Source organism: Procambarus clarkii, chromosome 40, assembly GCF_040958095.1.
Source record: "Procambarus clarkii isolate CNS0578487 chromosome 40, FALCON_Pclarkii_2.0, whole genome shotgun sequence".
Classification (NCBI taxonomy): domain Eukaryota; kingdom Metazoa; phylum Arthropoda; class Malacostraca; order Decapoda; family Cambaridae; genus Procambarus; species Procambarus clarkii.
This window is the reverse complement of record NC_091189.1, coordinates 8,595,195-8,617,928: the sequence shown is the minus strand read 5'-3', so window position 1 is coordinate 8,617,928 and position 22,734 is coordinate 8,595,195. Positions and strand designations below refer to the sequence as shown.

Here is a 22,734-nt window from a genome sequence, read left to right as displayed (position 1 = left end):
AAATTTGGTTAGGTTAGGTTAGGTTAGGTGAGATTTGGTTAGGTTACGTTAAGTTAGGTTAGGTTAGGTTTGGTTAGGTGAGGTTTTGTTTTGTTAGGTTAGGTTAGGTTAGGTTAGGTTAGGTGAGGTTTGGTTAGGTGAGGTTTGGTTAGGTTAGGTGAGGTGAGGTTTGGTTAGGTGAGGTTTGGTTAGGTTAGGTTAGGTGAGGTGAGGTTTGGTTAGGTTAGGTTAGGTGAGGTGAGGTTTGGTTTCACTCACACATTCGATATCTCAAACAAAAGGATCCAGCATCCATGGCTTGACTTCAAAAGAAAAATCAATCAGAAATTCGGCTATTCAATTCCTCTTTCAGTGACAATAAATAATGTGTATAATTTTGGAGGTCTTGATTTCAGAGATCTTCAGTAATTTCTCTCAACTCTGGCATGCTATTGAAGAAGTACTTTTCTAAACTGGTTCGAAAAATGACCTATTTTTCTAGCAATGTACATAACTTGGCGTGAAGATTAAGTGAAACTTAATTGAGTTTTTTCGAGAAAGCTGAGAACCACAACTGTAACGTAGACTATTATTTTAAGAACTAAATCATGGCGGTGTATGGCACAATGCACAGTAAGAATCCGCAGGACATAATTTTTTTGTTTAGAGAGCAATAAATCCTTCATGTTTGCTCTCCATGAATGGAGCGCCATCTGTTGCACAGGTGCCAAGTTTTCAAAGAACACCTTTTTTTTCTCAAGGTAAGATCTCAAAGCCTCAAAAATAGATGATTCCTGTTATATCGGGGTTTTTTATACGAACATTTCATCACACATTGTAGCATTCACAATCTTCTCACATTCACAACCTTCTCACATTCACCACCTTCTCACATTCACCACCTTCTCACATTCACCACCTTCTCACATTCACAACCTTCTCACATTCACCACCTTCTCACATTCACAACCTTCTCACATTCACCACCTTCTCACATTCACCACCTACTCACATTCACCACCTTCATCTATAACACGGGCACAGGCCATAAGAATAGCTACACTATCACTAACCTTCATCACCATCTCTTATCACTATCTCTACATTTATCAGTTTGAATGGAGTATTTTCTGGTTTTTATTTTCTGCATCTAGTTGGGTTTCTGCACCAGGAGACAACTCTTCTCTGAATTGAATCATTGCTCAATGGTAATGTTTTACTTTTAAACACATCATGAATCTTGATACAGCACAGTTTTCATAAAAATTTCCAAGCTACACCGTGCAATATTTTCACCAATGATTTGTGCAATTTCGTGAAGATTCCATCATCCCATTTTTTTTAATTTGTTTGTGTACTCTTTCTAAATAAAGAAGGAATATGATTTTCGTTGTTCAAAATGTTTTTTTTTTTTTACGTTTTTAAATATTGGATTGGTCCATTTTATCAGCATGTTTTCTGGTTAATTGTTCCAAAAGTCTCGATGAAACCTTTATGAAGCCATGAAGCCTTCGTGGCTTCATTTTCAGATGAGATGTATCATACATCTCAGACGAGCTGTATCATACGAGACACAAAGATTGTTTCGGGTCAACTGATCATTTCAACAATGTCATGAGCCCAATACTCCTCCAGATACTGTCTACACTTCCTTCCAGCAGTCATTATTAATGATTAGGGAGGGATATATGCAAATATAATAAGCCAGTGATGTTTTGTTCACTTGTAACGTAGTTCATTCAGTTATTATAACAACATCAATACCATTAAACCTCAGAACATCACCACGAGAATTAGGAAACAGCCGCGCGAGCTGTTCAGACTTGCTGTTCAGACTTTGTTGTTCAGACTTGCTGTTCAGCCTTGCTGTTCAGCCTTGCTGTTCAGCCTTGCTGTTCAGACTGCTAAACATCAGCACCACGCGTCGTATACACGACGCAACATGTTTAAAACATGTTTGTCTCAAACTGAAGAAAGGACATGAATTTGGAATCACTATAAGCAGGTTAAGATGCAAATCTCTTAATTTTAGTATACGAATAATGTTTATGAAATCATTATTTTTTTTTTTAAGAAAAATTCAGTTATATATGACAATAATATAATTCGCTCCCGTTGAGAATGTCTGGTGTAGAGATACTAATTGTGGGGAACCTAGTGACCACACTCAAGCATTTTGAGGACGTAGTAGATTCGTTTCACACACACACACACACACAGAAGACACTGGAAGACAGAAGAGTGAGGGGAGACATGATCACTACCTACAAAATCCTCAGGGGAATTGACAGGGTAGACAAGGATAAACTATTCAACACTGGCGGTACGCGAACAAGGGGACACAGGTGGAAACTGAGTACCCAAATGAGCCTCAGGGGCGTTAGAAAGAACTTTTTCAGTGTCAGAGTGGTTAACAGGTGAAATGCATTAATTAGGCAGTGATGTGGTGGAGGCTGACTCCATACACAGCTTTAAATGTAGATATGATAGAGCCCAGTAGGCTCAGGAATCAGTACACCAGTTGATTGACAGTTGAAAGGCGGGACCAAAGAGTCAAAGCTCAACCCCCGCAAGCACAAATAGGTGAGTACACACACACACACACACACAGGCGTGTGAGAGGCGGGACCAAAGAGCCGAAGCTCAACCCCCGCAAGCACAACTGAGTAAAACAAGTGAGTACACACACACACACGCTTTCACACTCTCCTTGGTGAATACACTTGCTCTCTCTGTCCAACCACTTGGGCTGGAAGGTAGAGCGACAGTCTCGCTTCATGCAGGTCTGCGTTTAATCCCCGACCGTCCAAGTGGTTGGGCACCATTCCTTCCCCCCGTCCCATCCCAAATCCTTATCCTGATTCCTTCCAAGTGCTATATAGTCGTAATGACTTAGCGCTTTCTCCTGAAAATTACCTTATCTTTCTCTTGCTCTCTCTCTGTTTCTCTGTCTCATCGCTTTTGTGTTCTTCACAACATGAGAGTTGTCGACAGTGATTGACAACATTACATCATGTATTTTGTCCCTGTTTGATTGTCTGACATGACAGATATGTCACATAAATATTGCAGATTCATTACAATGTGTTGATGAGTTGCCCCTGTTCAACACTGCTCAACACTAAACGTTAAATTGTTGTGATGACTCCTGATCAACACCGCTCAAGCGAGGCCCTGTCCCGTCTCTGTGAGGTTAAGTCCCACAGGTCAAGTCCTCAAAGTTTTGGAACCAGTCTTGTAGTGGCCTTCTTGATTAAGTCTTTTTGGTAAAGTAATTGACAAGTCGCTTAGTCAACTTCTGGACTTAACGCTGGGGTACCTCCAGAAATAATCGCTGTTATTTCTGGAGGTGATTCCACACTGGAGCTGCATATTGTAACGCTGGTCTCACGTAGGTAGCGTATACAACGTCCTAGTGGCAGGTCGAGACGTGTTGGCCAGCGTTGCATTTAGTGTTGTCAGTTACCCCTGGTAATGTAGTTGCCTTCAGTGTTGAGCTTCGTGTTTTGTCGTCTATATAAAAATTTGTGTTTCCCTTTTCTGAGCCAAGTAGTTTTTTTTTTTTGTCCCTTTGTGCGCCCGAGTCGCAGGCCCCGGCCTGCGGGCCGCTCCAAGCAACAGCCTGGTGGACCAAACTCTCACAAGTCAAGTCTGGCCTCGGGCCGGGCATGGGGAGTAGAACAACTCCCAGAACCCCATCAACCAGGTACGTCCTCTGCCTTGGTCACTATACCACTCACACCTCGAGCATATTAAGGTCTTGAGTCTTTTTGTTGAATATAGCCTACAATGCGGATTATTTTGTCAATAAAATTGATTATATGACAGTTTACACCACTATTATAATTATTTATGTATTGTGGTGATGGGCATGGCTGTGTGCAACACTACATATTACCACCTGGCCGTGTGTGTTATCTTGAGGTTATCTTGAGATGATTTCGGGGCTTTAGTGTCCCCGCGGCCCGGTCTTCGACCAGGCCTCCACCCCCAGGAAGCAGCCCGTGACAGCTGACTAACACCCAGGTACCTATTTACTGCTAGGTAACAGGGGCATTCAGGGTGAAAGAAACTTTGCCCATTTGTTTCCGCCTCGTGCGGGAATCGAACCCGCGCCACAGAATTACGAGTCCTGCGCGCTATCCACCAGGCTACGAGGCCCCTTGAGCAACACACCGGATCCCCAGAGTGCAACACCCAGTTGTTACTTGCAGCTAGAAACACAAACCTCGACATGTCAGTACAACAAGCAGGTTGTGTTGTGTGCACCCCTGTTGTGTGTGCTGGCTAGCATGCTCCCCTCTCGCAAGCTAGAGGACCCGAGTTCGAGCCCCCAATTCAACCTGGGTCCTTCATCACCCTTGTGTAGTCTGACGGTAACTGGGGACCTGGATGTAAAGCGCTCGGTGGATTGTGTTGTGGGGAACCATGGCTGTGACCCGACTCACCGTACCTGACCAGAGACCAGGGGTTCATCAAGGACTGACGTGTTCACTTACGAAACCTGTACATCTTGTTCTTAATCGTGGCAACTTTGTCGGTATTTATGAAACAGTTTGCGAACTTGTAGAGGTTGCCAGGATGTGGGTTGAGCCGGGGTCATTAAGGTGTTCTTTTACGATGACTTAAAGTGTTCTCTTACGATGACTTAAGGTGTTCTCTTACGATGACTTAAGGTGTTCTCTTACGATGGCTTAAGGTGTTAGCACATCTGGAGAGAAGTGACGTTGTAACCCGTCGCCAGTCGTGTCTCACCAGGTTTAATATAATTCTATGACCCAGCAACAAGCATCAATCAAGAAAGAGAAGGATGGGTAGATTGCATTTTCTTGGACTGTCAGAAAGCTTTTGACACAGTACCCCATAAGAAGCTGTTGCATGAGTTGGAAAAACAAGCTGGAGTAAGTGGTAGGGTGCTCCAATGGATAAGGGAGTACCTAAACAACAGGAAGCAGAGAGTTACTATGAGGGGTGAGACCTCAGACTGGCGTGACGTCACCAGCGGAGTCCCGTAGGGTTCTGTACTCGGACTGGTCTTGTTTCGGATATACGGGAATGATCGTCCAGAAGGTATAGACTCATTCCTCTCAATGCTTGCTGATACTAAAATTTTGAGAAGGATTAAGACAGAGGAGGACAGCAAGCGGCTGCAGGATGACCTGGACAGACTGAAGGAATGGTCCAACAAATGGGTACTAGAGTTTAACTTGGAGCAAGTGCTAGGTGATGAACATAAGCCTAGGGAGCCGGAGGCCAAACACAAGGTACCAGCTGGGAGAGGAATTCCTTCAGGAGTCAGGACGAGAGAAAGATCTCGGGGTTGGTATCTCACCAGACCTGTCCCCTGAAGCCCACACCAAAAGGGTAGCATCAGCGGCGTATGCAAGGGTGGCGAATATAAGAACTGCCTTCAGAAACTTTTGTAAGGAATCATTCAGAACCTTGTATACCTCATATGTCAGACCAGTACTGCAATATGCGGCTCCAGCGTGGAGTTCACATCTAGTCAAACACAAAACGAAGTTAGAAGAGGTTCAGAGATATGCCACCGGGCTAGTCCCCGAGCTGAGAGGATTGAGCTATGAGGAAAGACTAATAGAACTGAACCCTCACGACACAGGAAGACAGAAGAGTAAAGGGAGACATGAATAACAACCTACAAAATTCTCAGAGGAATTGAGAGGGTAGATAAAGATAGTGTTTAATACGAATGGTACGCGAACAATGGGACACAGGTGGAAAGTGAGTACCCAAATGAGGTTACCTTATCTTGAGGTGCTTCCGGGACTTAGCGTCCCCGCGGCCCGGTCGTCGAACAGGCCAACACAGCTACAGTAGAAAAAAACTTCAGTGTCAGAGTAGTTAGTAAATGGAATGCATTAGGCAGTGATGTGGTGGAGGCTGACTTCATACACATTTTCAAATGTAGATATGATAGAGCCCAGTAGGCTCAGGAATCTGCACACCAGTTGATTGACAGTTGAGAGGCGGGACCAAGGAGCCAGAGCTCAACCCCCGCAAGCACACCTAGGTGAGTACAGAGAGAGAGAGAGAGAGAGAGAGAGAGAGAGAGAGAGAGAGAGAGAGAGAGAGAGAGAGAGAGAGAGAGAGAGAGAGAGAGAGAGAGAGAGAGAGAGCGAGAGAGCGAGAGAGAGAGCGAGAGAGCGAGAGAGCGAGAGAGCGAGAGAGCGAGAGAGAGAGAGAGAGAGAGAGAGAGAGAGAGAGAGAGAGAGAGAGAGCGAGAGAGAGAGCGAGAGAGAGAGAGAGAGAGAGAGAAGAGAGAGAGAGAGAGAGAGAGAGAGAGAGAGAGAGAGAGAGAGAGAGAGAGAGAGAGAGAGAGAGAGAGAGAGAGAGAGAGAGAGAGAGAGAGAGAGAGAGAGAGAGAGAGAGAGAGAGAGAGAGAGAGAGACCACCACCTCAGCAATAGCCCACATCCAAACTCACTCTCAGAAGACCTCAAAGTAAGGCAAAACAAATGCCGAGTGTTTTCCTCTCTGCAACTATCCATGTTTCCTTTTCCACTCAACTCTCACCCACCTTTCCCCCGCTCCACCCGTTTTCCCTCCCCTCTCCCCATCTTCTTTCTCTCACCTCTCCCCTCTCTTTTCCCTCTCTCTCTCTCTCTCTCCCCTCCCTGGCTCCTCCCGTCGATGGCGGGTGGTTCAAGGGGGTTGCCGGCCGGCTCTGCCGCCAGTGATTGGAGAGACGTTGGAGGAGGAGGACATTCCGCGCTCTCTCCCCTTCCCTGTAGTGTTTTTATTTTTTTTAGTTCCCTAAAATCAGGGTGGGCGATACACCCTGTGTGTGTGTGTGTGTGGTGGGGCCGACACCCCAGCAACACAGTGCGGGAGTCCAGGTGTTGCTAGTGTAGGTACGAGTGGTGGTGCAGAGCAGGCCAAGAGAGTTTGGAGATGTGTGTGTGTGTCCCCCAGGATGGTATCAACTGTTTCACTTTAAGGCGGCGAGGTGCTGCTTGCTGGGGCGATCCCTGCTGCTCGGGGGGCTCCGCGGAGGCCGCCCCCAACCTCTCCAAAGTACCCTGCTTGTCCCTCACATATTAATGTATATATATATGTTCACGGGGAATGTTCTGCGTGTATTTCATGACGGTGTTTGGTGCTGGAAACGAGTGGTGAACAGTGAGCTTCTGGAAATGGGACGCATTTCAGATTTTAGTATAGGCCTAGTGCTGGACGTTCACAACTTGCGCGGGCGCTCGGGCGCGCGCGTGGACAGACACACTTACATACACACTTACATACACACACATACACAAACACACACACACACACACACACACACACAAACACACACACACACACACACACACACACACACACACACACACACACACACACACACACACACACACACACACACACACACACACACACACAGAAGAGTTAGGGGGGACATGATCACCACATTCAAGATTCTGAAGGGGATTGATAGGGTAGATAAAGACAGTCTATTTAACACAAGGGGAACACGCACAAGGGGACACAGGTGGAAACTGAGTGCCCAAATGAGCCACAGAGATATTAGAAAGAACTTTTTTAGTGTCAGAGTGGTTGACAAATGGAATGCATTAGGAAGTGATGTGGTGGAGGCTGACTCCATACACAGTTTCAAGTGTAGATATGACAGAGCCCGATAGGCTCAGGAATCTGTACACCTGTTGATTGACGGTTGAGAGGCGGGACCAAAGAGCCAGAGCTCAACCCCCGCAAACACAACTAGGTGAGTACACACACACACACACACACACACACACACACACACACACACACACACACACAAGCTGTGTGTGTGTGTGAATGGTTGTTATTTATGTTTTAAAGTGCTTGAGGGCGTAAATTACATTATCTGAGAATTTGTGTGTAAGTGATAAACTGTTGTACCGTTTACACAGTGGTGACTGTACTATATACACAGTGGAGAGTGTGCTATAGACACAGTGGAGAGTGTACTATTTACACAGTGGTGACTGTACTATACACACAGTGGAGAGTGTACTATACACACAGTGGAGAGTGTACTATACACACAGTGGAGAGTGAACTATACACACAGTGGAGAGTGTACTATACACACAGTGGAGAGTGTACTATACACACAGTGGAGAGTGTACTATACACACAGTGGAGAGTGTACTATACACACAGTGGAGAGTGTACTATACACACAGTGGAGAGTGTACTATACACACAGTGGAGAGTGTACTATACACACAGTGGAGAGTGTACTATACACACAGTGGAGAGTGTACTATACACACAGTGGAGAGTGTGCTGCTCTGATATTAAAAGTTGCTTAATTTGTGGTTTAGTGATTTTTAAGAGGTAATAAAATGCTCTGGAATATTCAAGTATTCCTCACCGTTGGTGTTATTTGAGGGATATTATTTTTTTTCAGGTTGGTTTGTCTGGAGTTGTTGTCACGTTGGAGCTTGTCCATCTGGCGGACTGAGTGTATCCTGTCTCTTTGTTTCAGTTAAATGGTTCGTGCTGGTGGAGACATTGCGGTTCTGTTGTATTTAAAGTGATTGTACGTGTTGGATTTTTTGTTAATTCAGCCGTATTTTAAGGCGTGGGCTGTTCTTCGGTGGTGATTGTAAGTTGTATTGGGTTAAAGATTGTACGTTTTGCTATATGTGATGCTGTGATGTTTCTGTCGGTGATCAGTGGCGATTGTTTGGACATTTTAAAAATATTGATTGTGCGGTTCTGCGATATTTGTGATTGTGCGGTGGTGCAGATCATAACAAGTTGTCCGTTTTTTTTTCAAATGGGTTACATTGCAGAAATGCAATGGATCTGCATCCCGCAGTGGACGTAACCTGCAGTTAAAAGTTGGAAAACGGCATCAATTAGTGCAGTCTGTGGTTGCAAGCTAATGCACTCAGAATGGCTAATTAAAAGGCTATGTAGTGAGTGCATTTTAAATGGCGATTTTGATAACCCCCTTTAAGCAACAATTGTTGTGGGGGGGGGGGCCCTTGGATGTGTACTCACCTAGTTGTACTCACAACTTTGTGTTTGCGGTTGAGCTATGGCTCTTGGGTCCCCGCCTCTCAACAAGGGTGTGGTTGAAGAAGCGTGCGTGATACTGAAGGTCAACTCTTACGAAGTCTTAAGACGTGTGGGCTATCAACGTTAAGACTTTGGGACTTGGAGGTCTAATTAACGTGAGGACTTTGGGATGGGTAAGACTTGGTAGCGCGTAAGTGCCGTTAAATGAGGTGAATAAATATACGATGGTTTTAAAGTACAAATAAATGTTATTACAGGGGAATTGGCGTACCTGTGTAGAGGGGGGGCGGGTGTACCTGTGTAGAGGGGGGTGTACCTCTGTAGAGGGGGGGGGAGAGTGTACCTATGTAGAGGAGGGGAGGGGATGAGTATCCATTTTTGGGGGTTGGTGAAACTATTGAGTGTATTACTAGAGGTGTGGAAAGCCATATATATGGCTTCCCCGCTCCCTACTGTGCAGTACCACGGCCCTAACACGCAACGCTTCCGGTGTGGAGCGGTCAACAGGATCCACAACGGTGAGGTGGGGTTGGGGGGGGGGTCAACAGGATCCACAACGGTGAGGTTGGGGGGGGTCAACAGGTCTGTACACAGATGATACACGAGGACACATTTCGGAGGTATGAGGCAATATTAGCTCCAGAATTGTACAGGCAAAAAGAGAGAGACAGAGATAGACAAACAGGAAGACAGACAGACAGACAGACAGACAGACAGACAGACAGACAGACAGACAGACAGACAGACAGACAGACAGGCAGGCAGGCAGGCACTCCAGGGCAGGTCGTCCTGGTAAACAGTATTCGAGTAAGCAATACTTAAGGGTTCTGTAGCACAGTGGCTTCGCAACCAAATGATCCCGAGTTCGATTACCGCGCCCGGACAGGAGGGGGGTTTTAAGCGGCGTTTTCCTTTCACCTGATGCCTATGCTCACCTAGCAGAAAATAGGCACTCGGGAGTTACAGAACTGTTGTGGGAGGCCTCCTGGAGAGGATCAGTAGAGTTAGCCTCGGTTGATCTAACAGGCTTGCATGCGGCGTCCGACATTTGGGAAATCTAAGCAAGCCTTTCCAATCAACCATTTGATTTCTAGTAAATGGAAGTCGTCCCTCAACCCCCCCCCTTCCCTCCTGGACCTCTCTGTCAATCCTGGAAGTCGACTCCCTCCCCCCCTTCTCCTGGACCTCTCTGTCAATCCTGCAAGTCGACTCCCTCCCCCCCCTCTCTTGGACCTCTCTGTCAATCCTGGAAGTCGACTCCCTCCCCCCCTTCTCCTAGACCTCTCTGTCAATCCTGGAAGTCGACTCCCTCCCCCCCTTGTCCTGGACCTCTCTGTCAATCCTGGAAGTCGACTCCCTCCCCCCCTTCTCCTGGACCTCTCTGTCAATCCTGGAAGTCGACTCCCTCCCCCCATCCCCCTCCTTTCTCCTCCCTTCCCGATCTGTCAGTTCTGAAATAAGTGTTACTGCGCGCCAGACACACTTCTTCTGTTTACCTTCCGTCACTCGCCTTGGTATTGACAGCTCTGTGTTCAGTCTCCCTCCGTCAACCTTACCCCTACCACCCCCCCCCCCGAAAACACACACACACACACACACAACACTAGTGTGTGTGTGTGTGTGTGTGTTACGACGTTGGTGGTTGAGTGGACAGCACGCTGGATACGTAGTCCTGTGGCCCGGGTTCGATTTCCGGCACCGGCGGAAACAGATGGGGCAGGGTTTCTTTCACCCTGATGCTCCTAACTGTTACAGTAACGTAGCTGTCCGAATCAGCCCGATGTGTTACGGACTGCTTCCTGGGTGTGTGTGTGAGCAAAAAATTAGTTAGTAGTAAGTAACAGTTGATTGACAGTTGAGAGGCGGTCCGAAAGAGCAATGCTCAACTCCCGCAAGCACAACTAGGTGAATACACACACACACACACACACACACACACACACACACACACACACACACACACACACACACACACACACACACACACACACACACACACACACACACATTCCTGTGCACAGGAATCTTAGGTAATATGTGGAAAAAGGCAAACATAGCACCAATTTCTTCTAAATTTCCTCAATTTCCTTTAGAGGAACCTCTAAATTATAGAACCGTATCATTAACAAGCGTGGTAGTCAAAACACTAGAACACCCACTCACCCCTGGCTGTCACCCACTCACCCTGGCTGTCACCCACTCACCCTGGCTGTCACCCACTCACCCTGGCTGTCACCCACTCACCCTGGCTGTCACCCACTCACCCTGGCTGTCACCCACTCACCCCTGGCTGTCACCCACTCACCCTGGCTGTCACCCACTCACCCCTGGCTGTCACCCACTCACCCTGGCTGTCACCCACTCACCCTGGCTGTCACCCACTCACCCTGGCTGTCACCCACTCACCCTGGCTGTCACCCACTCACCCTGGCTGTCACCCACTCACCCTGGCTGTACCACTTCACCCGGCTGTCACCCACTCACCCTGGCTGTCACCCACTCACCCCTGGCTGTCACCCACTCACCCTGGCTGTCACCCACTCACCCTGGCTGTCACCCACTCACCCTGGCTGTCACCCACTCACCCTGGCTGTCACCCACTCACCCTGGCTGTCACCCACTCACCCTGGCTGTCACCCACTCACCCTGGCTGTCACCCACTCACCCTGCTGTCACCCACCACCCCTGGCTGTCACCCACTCACCCCGGCTGTCACCCACTCACCCTGGCGACACCCACTCACCTGCTGTCACCCCACTCACCCGGCGTCACCCCACTCACCTTGGCGTCACCCACTCAACCTGGCTTGTCACCACTCACCCTGGCTGCACCCACTCACCTGGCTGTCTCTTAAGGGAAGGTAATCCAATTAAACGTAAGCCAAGCTCTCTGCTGGTCTTAACTACACAATGGCGTCTTAAGAGGAGCGTCATAGGGTATCAGGGGGTAGGGAAGGTGGGGGGGGGGGTAAGTAAGACAGGGAAGAGATATAAGGAAGAAGAGGGGGGTGTTGGGGGGTAGGGAACTGTGTAGTCTACATGTCCTTTGTGAATGGTATTCGTGAGAAACATTACGTGTCTTAAGTAACTCTTAAGTGGGTTGAGTAACAGCTCCTGGACCTGCATCTTATAGTTTCCAGGAGGGGGAAGAGCCGTAGTTCCAACAGGAGGCGGCACAGGACGCTGACGGTCGCCAGGGGGCAGCACTGGACGCTGACTGTCACCAGGGGGCAGCACTGGACGCTGACGGTCACCAGGGGGCAGCACTGGACGCTGACGGTCACCAGGGGGCAGCACAGGACGCTGACGGTCACCAGGGGGCAGCACAGGACGCTGACGGTCACCAGGGGGCAGCACAGGACGCTGACGGTCACCAGGGGGCAGCACTGGACGCTGACGGTCACCAGAGGGCAGCACTGGACGCTGACGGTCACCAGGGGGCAGCACAGGACGCTGACGGTCACCAGGGGGCAGCACTGGACGCTGACGGTCACCAGGGGGCAGCACAGGACGCTGACGGTCACCAGGGGGCGGCACAGGACGCTGACGGTCACCAGGGGGCAGCACTGGACGCTGACGGTCACCAGGGGGCAGCACTGGCCGCTGACAGGTCACCAGGGGCCAGCACCAACAGAGCACTAAGCGGGCCTGAACACGGCACCATTGCTAGTTGTATCTGCGAGTACCGGTGCCACGGGTTGGTAAGTGCCCAGTGCCTATTGAAGTGCCGATGGCACCAATGACGAGGCTATTAGACTGCAGCTATCGTTACAGAAAGTGATATTGTTGATCTGAATGTTCTGAGTATGGCATCGCTGCCAAGCTATCGGAGAGGACGTCGTCAAATATCATTGGTGTCGGGGGATAATATTGGAGTCTTTAGTTTGTTAAGTAATATCTCTTATAACTTTCTTGCTTCTCAATGCTTGTTCCAGTTTCCCTTTTTTTTTTAATATAGGATTTTTGACTGTTAGATAATGGTGTCGTTCCAGTTGAAGGAAGGAAGGAAATTATCAGGGGAGGGGGAAAGCGCCAAGCCATTACGAGTTATATAGCACTGGGAAGGGGTTCAGGATAAGGATTTGGGATGGGACGGGGGGTGGAAAGGAATGGTGCCCAAGCACTTGGTGGACGGTCGGGTATTGAATGCCGACCTGCAGGGATTTGAATTTAGAATCTGTGAATTAGATTGTTTCGTACTTTGGGGAGCCTTTTTTTTTATTTTGTTTTGTCTTGTCTGATGTAAGTGTGTTGTTATAAGTGTGTGTGATGTTATAAGTGTGTGTGATGTTATAAGTGTGTGTGATGTTATAAGTGTGTGTGATGTTATAAGTGTGTGTGATGTTATAAGTGTGTGTGATGTTATAAGTGTGTGTGATGTTATAAGTGTGTGTGATGTTATAAGTGTGTGTGATGTTATAAGTGTGTGTGATGTTATAAGTGTGTGTGATGTTATAAGTGTATGTTTACTAGTTGTGTTTTTGCGGGGGTTGAGCTTTGCTCTTTCGGCCCGCCTCTCAACTGTCAATCAACTGTTTACTAACTAGCTACTAACTTACTAACTACTTTTTTTTCCCACACCACACACACACACCCCAGGAAGCAGCCCGTGACAGCTGACTAACTCCCAGGTACCTATTTACTGCTAGGTAACAGGGGCACTTAGGGTGAATGAAACTTTGCCCATTTGTTTCTGCCTCGTGCGGGAATCGAACCCGCGCCACAGAATTACGAGTCCTGCGCGCTTTCCACCAGGCTACGAGGCACCCTACCAGGCTACGAGGCCCCCTTGTGTGTGATGTTATAAGTGTGATATAAGTGTATGTGTTGTTAGAAGTAGACGGTTTTCTGAGCATTACTTTATTAAGTGGGTTAAGCTTCAAGTGGATTAAGATGGGTGTAACTCTATATACAGTTTAGTGAATAGTTATAAGCCAAAGGGTCAAGAGCCATTACATGCGTACTTGCTTGATTGCATGACCGCACGCACGGAAGACGGAAATACGCACGCATGCACGCACGCATCCAAGGGCCTGGCGGCCGAGTGGACAGCGCTCTGTACAGATGGAACATATCTATTTAGATACGTGAGCTGGAGCTTCACGTGTGATGTTGGGTGTTATTGGGGTATATATATATATATATATATATATATATATATATATATATATATATATATATATATATATATATATATATATATATATATAACTGAAAACTCACACCCCAGAAGTGACTCGAACCCATACTCCCACAACTGGTATGTACAGGGACGCCTTAATCCGCTTGACCATCACGACCGGATTAAGGCGTCCCTGTACATACCAGTTGTGGGAGTATGGGTTCGAGTCACTTCTGGGGTGTGAGTTTTCAGTTGTATATAGTCCTGGGGACCATTCAGGCTTGTTTGCATATATATATATATATATATATATATATATATATATATATATATATATATATATATATATATATATATATATATATATATATCCCTTGTTAGCAGCGTATATTTTACCTCACTATCTACCACTTAATACATAACAAAAATTTAATTCCCCTAGAAAGCATTTATCTCCGTTGGGGCGAAGGCTGTCACTAGTAAATTTAATAGGAATGAATCACCAAATAAATAGCAATTATGGCTTAATTATCTTCGTTTCCACTTTCATTAGCGGCGAATTAACAGCGGTTTGAACCGATGTACGTGTTGTATCACTGGAAGGTAAAGTATTTTATTTACAAATTAACTTTAAAAAAAAAAAACAAAGTTAGTTTTTTTTCGTAAACAATAGTTGGGTAGAGTAATTGTAGTGTTTGTGTTGTGGCGCGTCTTGTTTGTGGTTAAACTTGTTTAGGGATAAACAACTGGGTTTTGCCCTCAGGTGTTCTCCCTCTCAGGTATTCTCACTCTCAGGTGTTCTCTCAGATGCTCTTATTCCCCCCCCCCCCTTTCGCCCCCTTTTTTGTGTTCGTCTTCAGGAGGTGTTCTGAATCCACTTATTCAAATCACTAAAGAACACTAAATAGCATCTGAATCTACCTAGGTATGATTTAGGTTTTTTCTTTCGTTAGTATTGAGCCCGTTTTCTTTAGCCCTTGCAAACAAATTTACTGAAATACCGTAAACTGAGTTAAACACGTGTGTAAGTAAAGTCTGGGAAGCAAAGAGAGAGAGACGGTTGTGTTAACTTTGGGACACACGAAGGCTGAAATGTAACATATTCTTGTATTGGTTGAGGCAAGAACGCTTGTGTGGTTCGCTTATTTCCCCTAGGATTACTTCCTACTTAATTTCCCCCTTAGATTACTTCCTACTTGTTTCCCCTCGGATTACTTCTTGATATAGCAAACTATTATGACTTTGTCTTTAAATAATGAGCTAGTTTTTTGTAAAGTAATCAACTTTGAACGTACATCCATGTATAAGTCTAAGTTTTTAATTTGATTACCGAGTACTTCTCTTTTGTTCTAGTTTAAATTGGATTGTTGTCACGTCTGCAAGAACGGTGATTTGAACTTTGACCCAAAGACACTCTGGATAAAGTTCCGAGTCTCTTTGTCCTAGTTCATTGGATTTTATCATTGATCTGTTATTGAGATTAGCAACTGCTTTCCTTGTCATCACCCAGGAAGTGCTGATCAACTGGGCTGCTGACGGTTATGTGGATACGTGTACAAAAGCCTGATTGAGGACTGCGTAAGTGGAACCCTTGAAAAAGGGCTTCCATTACATATTAGTTTATTGCACATCGTGACACATCTGATGAGGAAGCTGTATACGGTCTTTGTGGCTTATATAGGCTACATGGCTTCCATATGCGTTTCCTCCCCTTGTCAAATAGTCTGTCTATTATCTATTCCCCTGAGGAGTCTGTACTGTGTAATCACATGCACGTGTGTTACCTGGTTGATACCTGCTTGATGGTGTTCTGGGAGTTCTTCTACTCCCCAAGGCCGGCTCGAGGCCAGGCTTGACTTGTGAGAGTTTGATCCACTAGGCTGTTGCTTGGAGCGGCCCACATACCCACCACAGCCCGGTTTGTGGTGTAGTTGTTTAACGAAAGTCGGGTGTTGGTAAACAAGTGACGTGTCCGGTTGTTGCGTTAACACCTGCTGGTGTCCAGCCAGCGTCCCTGAGAATCAATAACCGACAGTGTTTACCCTCTGTCGGTCCGCTGATCGCGCCGCGACGGTCGGGGGGTATCCCCATGGGCGTGTCACGCAATCCGCGCACGCGATCACCACCTGTATAGTTTGCGTGGCCCTCGCTCTTCGTCTAAGGTGGCTGGAATAGACGTAGGACGTCACCGTTTAAGTGATGAACGTCACAGGTGTCCGGAAACCTTCACCACAACGGGTCGGGGGACACCTGGGCCCATCGCGGGCGCACAGTCTCCCGCGTTCCCAGTACCCGCTGGGGAGGAGATGGCGAGGAGGAAGAGAGGGGAGAGTGGAGGAGGAAGAGAGGGGAGAGTGGAGGAGGAAGAGAGGGGAGAGTGGAGGAGGAAGAGAGAAAGAGCGAGTGAGGGGAATGTGAAGGAGAAAGTGAGGGGAGAGGAATGGAGGATTGAGAACTACCTCTGGGTTGCAAGCATGCTGGAAGGTTATCTTGAGGTTATCTTGAGATGATTTCGGGGCTTAGTGTCCCCGCGGCCCGGTCCTCGACCAGGCCCTCACCTCCAGGAAGCAGCCCGTAGCAGCTGTCTAACTCCCAGGTACCTATTTACTGCTAGGTAACAGGGGCATCAGGGGTGAAAGAAACATTTTGCCCATTTGTCTCCGCCTCCACCGGGAATCGAACCCGGAAACTCAGGACTACCAATCCGAAGCGCTGTCCACCCAGCTGTCAGGCGCCCCTAAGTCGTCCAGGCGACTCCCCTAAGACTCCCAAAGGCGCCCCAGGAAGAGTCCAGTTTGGGTATCTTTTATGAAGTGTTTGCATGCAGTTAACGTGAGTGACGGGTGGGCTTGGTGCTTCTATATCTTGCCTGGCCGGGGACCATTGATTTCCCTTACCCATGATGGCTTCCATCAGAGGGTGTGGTGGTGGTGTACTCACCTAGTTGTACTCACCTAGTTGTGCTTTCGGGGGTTGAGCTCTGGCTCATTGGTCCTGCCCCTCAACTGTCAATCAACTGGTGTACAGATTCAAGAGCCTACTGGGCTCTATCATATCTACATTTGAAACTGTGTATGGAGTCAGCCTCCACCACATCACTGCCTAATGCATTTCACTGTACTAACTACTCTGACACTGAAAAAGTTCTTTCTAACGTCACTGTGTGTGGCGGTGGTGGTGTGGCGTGCATTAAGCAGAATAATACTTACGTAGACACACTCTCACCTACTCAAAAATGACATAAATGCACTCCACTGGGCGGCCTCGGCCCAAAATACCCCTTCCTGAGCCACCTGGCCTCTCTCCAGTATATTTAAGCATAACTTACCTCATGATGCTGTCAGCTTAAGGTAGTCAGTGTGGCCCTCAAATCAACAACATACACAACCTCATTTTATACACAACAGTAAGTGCCGGACCAAATGTGTTCTAGTGAATGTGTGGGCCTACGGGCCGCTCCAAGCAACAGCCCTTTAGATCAACTTATTCTTGGACAAACCTGGGCCCCATGCCCAACTTGGGAAGTAAAGAACCCTTGGAACCCACTCCAGGTAAACACTGTCCCTAGTCTGAGCTCAAACAGCAGCAGCAGCGACTTAGTGGAGTGATAGTCGTGGAATCCCCATGGCGAGCTGGTCACCAAGATGCTCCTGTAAGGCAGAGCCAAGTATTAGTGTCAAGTGTTTGCTCGAGGGAGACTGGATCTTTAACCCTTGTTCAGTCTCGAAACGATCAAGCCACTCCCTTACAAGGGAAAACACGGCAGCCTGGCATAGCATGGGTCTGTTGTGGTTGGCACTGATTTGAAGAGTCCTCCCCTCCCCTTCCCTAGTCCTCCTCGTTCCATTTTGCCACTCCGTTAAAAATTCAACCGTTTGGCTTAACCAGAAACGTTCGCTCCTGCCCAACCTATCGAGGCAGGTGTGACGGAGCACATTAATATCACCGTGTTTTAATTTTGCCTACTGCGTCTCGTTTTAGAGGAGTGGTCCCTCAGTGTGATTACATTGTACTTATCTTCCTGTGCTTAGTTGTAATGATCTTTCAGACACGGATGGGGATTAACACTCCGGCCCCCGTGTCAGGGGCAGGAGTGTTATATATCAGGGATAGGTGTTGTTTATCAGGGGTAATTGTGCTTGCGTATCAGGGGCAAGTGTGTTAATTGTGTATCTATGTTAAGAGTGTTGCAATCTGTAGCAGATGTGTGTTGTGTCACGGGCAGATAAATCGTTTATATGTCAGAAGCGTAATTGTTATGGGATCAGGTGTGTTGTGTATGTGGAGTGTTCTGTATCAAGAACAGTAGTGACCTGTATCAGTATGTGGAGTGTTCTGTATCAGGAACAATAGTGACCTGTATCAGTAATAGGTATAAGGATCCCAGGGCCAGGCATAAGTGCAAACTGAACACCATTTTCCCCGCCCCGACACAATCAAGCAAGCGGCTGTACAAGCGTATCCCTCAATCAACAAAGTAATCAACTTGCTTTGTTTATGCGATCAGTCGTTCAAAGAGAGTGGCGTGGTTGAACGCATCGCTGGTGTAATATTATTGCAAAAACAGTTATCCGCGTTATTGATGACTGCGTCAAAGCCGGATAAAACATCAACCGGAGTTCTGTTTGTGCGTTGCATAAAACTCGCTTCCCCCAACACTGCTTATTGGTAGAGAAGAGCGGTGAGGGCTCTGTTATTGTGGTGGGGGGGAGGGTGTGCTGTGGAGGGGTGATGCTGGGGAGGGTGCTAGTGCTTACGGGTAAAGATAGGAGACAGGGAGGGATGATGGGAGGGAGAGGGAGGGAGGGAGAGGGAGGGAGAGAGGGAGGGAGTGAGAGGGGAGGGAGAGGGAGGGAAGGAAGGAAAAGTTGTGTTTTTCAATCAACCTCACAATTTCTGCCCAATATACTCGCCCTTAGAGGCGAGTATATTGGGCAGCGTCTGTCATCTTACGAATAAACACATCTATAATACTATAACAACAACCCCGTGATAGGGAGATAAACAACAACAACCCCTTTGCTTGGTTGTTCATCCTGTCACTCGAGCATAGACACAGCTGGTCCTCGCCCGTCTGGCTCGAGTAAATTGACCGTCAGTCAAGGCTATTAACATTAACCAAACCTTCAACCCCTTGTCTTGCTGTTGTTTATAGGTGCAAAGTGGCTCAAAGGTCGTCTCGGTACAGCATCAGTATATGACGACGCATGCTGACCTTAAGACAGTGATGGGGGACTTAAAGTCTTGGACACATTTCCCAGATTTCACATACGGGAGCATGTAGTCTCTCGCGGACCAGTGTTCCGGACCATGGCCTTCCATTCTGCAGCTCTTCCGCTCTGCTGTCGTTTCCATTCCAGGCCGCCATGGGTGGTACTACTTGCATCCAAGACACATTTTTGGGGGCTCATATTCTCTGCCTCAACTACCACCTATTGGTTCTGAACCACCACCTATATTGGTTCTCAACCATCACCTATTGGTACTCTACTACCACCTATTGGTTCTCATCTACCACCTATTGGTTCTCATCTACCACCTATTCGCTAATAATACATATAGCTGGCCACCGGAACTGCATTGTATCTGAAAATAGGTAGATTAACATTCTCATCTCATCTATCTTGTCACAATACAGTTTCTTCTAATATATCCGACTTGAAAAAAGTTAGGGATGAAAAGTTTAATATAGCGAGTATCTTTTTGAAGTCTTAAGCAGCCAACACGACTGAATGTTCACTCCTACAAATTTCTTCACGTGATCACAGAGTCCCCAAGAGCCTGGTCATCCCTTCTTGATAATTTTGATGATATAGTGGTTTGATATCTGGCTTGGACGGTTAATGGTTTCACATCTGCCCTTACTTAAGCAAATGTTCCTCTGTATTTTTTTTGCCTAGTCTTTTCTGAATCACGACATGCTACAGATTAGACCACTTTGGATACTACTGAATCCACTTAGAAGTCCCAGTGATGCTGGTTCGATCCCCCCCTTACTGCTCCGATGATTTTCTCATTCATTTTAATCTAAGACGATTCTTTTTCGCAAGAGGTCAAACTCCCTATTGGGGATTGGCCAAGGAGGAGGCAGTGACGGAGGCTGCCTAATGGTCGTTCTTGCCATTTCCTGAGCTCTTCCTGTTTCCTCCTATAATTTGCAGATAATTAAATCTTGTCTTAATGTCATTATAATGAGGGTCTCTGACAACCTTAATAGCAACCTTAGTAGTAAATTCACCCCAAACCTGTTCTTAATGATTGGGGAGATTTTGTTTTCTGGCTGATTGAATGTTCTGTGAGTGTTTGCGGCCCTTGGGATGATTGGGCTGCCCCCCAATCTGTCGATTTGCCACTCCGTAATTATTTTTAACCCAGTTTTCACCCTACCCAGACACATACGAAGCCAATCAACCGCCCAATCTAAACTATCGAGGCTCATGTATATAAAACGTCAACATTACGGGGCTTTAATATTTTCTAATGCGTCGCATTTTTAACGGATTGGCGTTTCCCGTTAAAATTGCGGCGTACTATGAGAGAGAGATTTTGAATTGTTATTTTTTATTTTTTTTACGTATGTTCTTGAGACTGTGGGGATGACTAGCGAACCATAGACCATGACGGGGCATGTCTGGTTGTGGACCACGACGGTAGATGGTGGTGGTCCAGACCACCTCAGGGTCCAGGACCACTCCTGGACCCTCAGGTGACTATGTTTCATTACCGAGCCCACGCGCTCTCTCTCTGTTTGCCACAACGTACAGAATGCACTGTCCTTAAACCTGATCAGAAAGGCACGACCCTAAGCCACCCAGAGACCGGGCCGCGGGGACGCTGATCCCCGGGAACCAATAACTGGAAGCGCGACCCTCCAAATCTAACCTAATCTAACCAACCGATGCACAGAAAACAACCCGTTCTCGCACTTGCTGCTAGTCAATATTGGCTTATTAATAAGTGCATATGTGACATATTAATTTATTGTGAATATTTGAGTTTACCTTGAAATGCTGAATAGAAAACTCCGACCTAACCTAATCTTCTTAGTATGTTAAGATAAGCATCATATTGCTTCTTAATTACAATTAGTACTTAACCTTTTTCTATGTTGATATTACAGTTTTATAAAAATAATAAAACAAAACCAAAATATTTAAATAAATTGTAAATTAACTAAGGATATTGTCAAATATTGTATAAAAACTTTATTGTTTAATAAAACTGATAAAGAAATTCCCAATATTAAAACTGGTCTTTAGCAATTCTATAGAAAGAGTTTGTACCTTAAAATCAATATATAACTTGGCATATACCACATATGTACTTATTAATCAGCCAAATAGTGACTATAAGCAATTAGTCATATATGTACTGTCTTGTGCGAGGGCGGGTTGCAGAAAACGTGTTTGTGTGAGAGAGAGAGAGAGCCGTTACCTCTTCATAGCACGTGTCTTTCGGTACGCTGGTTACCATAACGTGATTGGGTTAAGAGGGCGGGTTTTCACCAATAATTTGTAGGTGTTCGCTTTCTCTTATCCCCTTATCCCCCCCCCCCCTCCCACCTCCCCCTCTCCCTTCCCAACCCCCCCTCCCCTCCCCTCCCACCTCCCCCTCCCCCTTCCCAACCCCCCCCTCCCCTCCCCTTCCCACCTTCACCTCTGTCTATGTAACGTGAAGTGTGTGTGTTCACTATGGAGAGTGAAGCCAGGTTTAATATATTTTTCTTCCAAGAGACTGAATGGACTGTTTCAGCTTGTCTCAGGGCTCCAGCTTGTCTCAGGCCCCCCAAGCTTGTCTCAGACCCCCCCAGCTCGTCTCAGGCCCCCAGCTACACATACCCCACCATGATGTGCTCCTTCTGGGAATTCAATATTACCATTGATGTTCATTAAGATGACTGAACATTTCGCCTTGAGGTGATGTGGGTGGTTCCGTGTGGTGCTTGTGACTGACTTGTCACAGCTCACAGTGGTGTTGCTTCATCTGTGCCTTCAGTGTGCCATAGAAAGTGTGTCTTAAACCTTAAGCATCTCAAGAAGTTTTATCGAAAGCTTATTTGTATTAAATGGTCACAGAGTTCTTTACCGAGTACTTATATGTAAATAATGGCAACCCCTTAATTCTTTAATGATAGTGCTGATATCAACTATTTGGTCGGACGTCCAAAAGTGGAGTGTTGCGGCCAGAAATGTTGACGTCTTGTGCTGTTAATTTTGTAGAGGGAACGAAAACAATAAGCCAGAAACTTAAGCATTTGTAGCCTATTGTAGGACACATATATGTATTATATTTGACCCAAGATAGCAGTATGTGTTAGGTCTAGTATTGCTGGGACACATTAGGTTAGGTTCTTCAGCAACTTTTCTAAAAAACATTTATTTTGTCATTTTGGCTAATTCAGTATTGCAAAACTTGACCTTTTTCGGGTTCAACAATTGATTTTGTACGATGGTCAAATAGTTGATATAAGTGCTATCTGTTTTAAGAGGAGGAGCTGGATAATTGATATCCAGTTGGCTGTACTTCGCTCTATAAGGAATCCGCTAACGTCCTTCCCCCTCCCACCCCACCCCCCTCCCATCCCATCCCCTTCCTCCCTAAT

The 22,734-nt window shown here is 46.6% G+C and overlaps 1 protein-coding gene across 3 annotated transcripts in view; it reads left to right on the top strand.

Annotated features, from left to right (window-relative positions):
• The first annotated feature begins 6,687 nt into the window (after window positions 1-6,687).
• Window positions 6,688-22,734, top strand: part of LOC123757880 (tolloid-like protein 1) — a 230,328-nt gene continuing 214,281 nt past the window's right edge. For all 3 annotated transcript variants that reach the window (XM_069338663.1, XM_069338662.1, XM_069338661.1), the window contains exon 1: window positions 6,688-6,850. The gene's annotated coding sequence lies outside the window, so the exon portion shown is untranslated. The remainder of the gene's footprint in view (window positions 6,851-22,734) is intronic.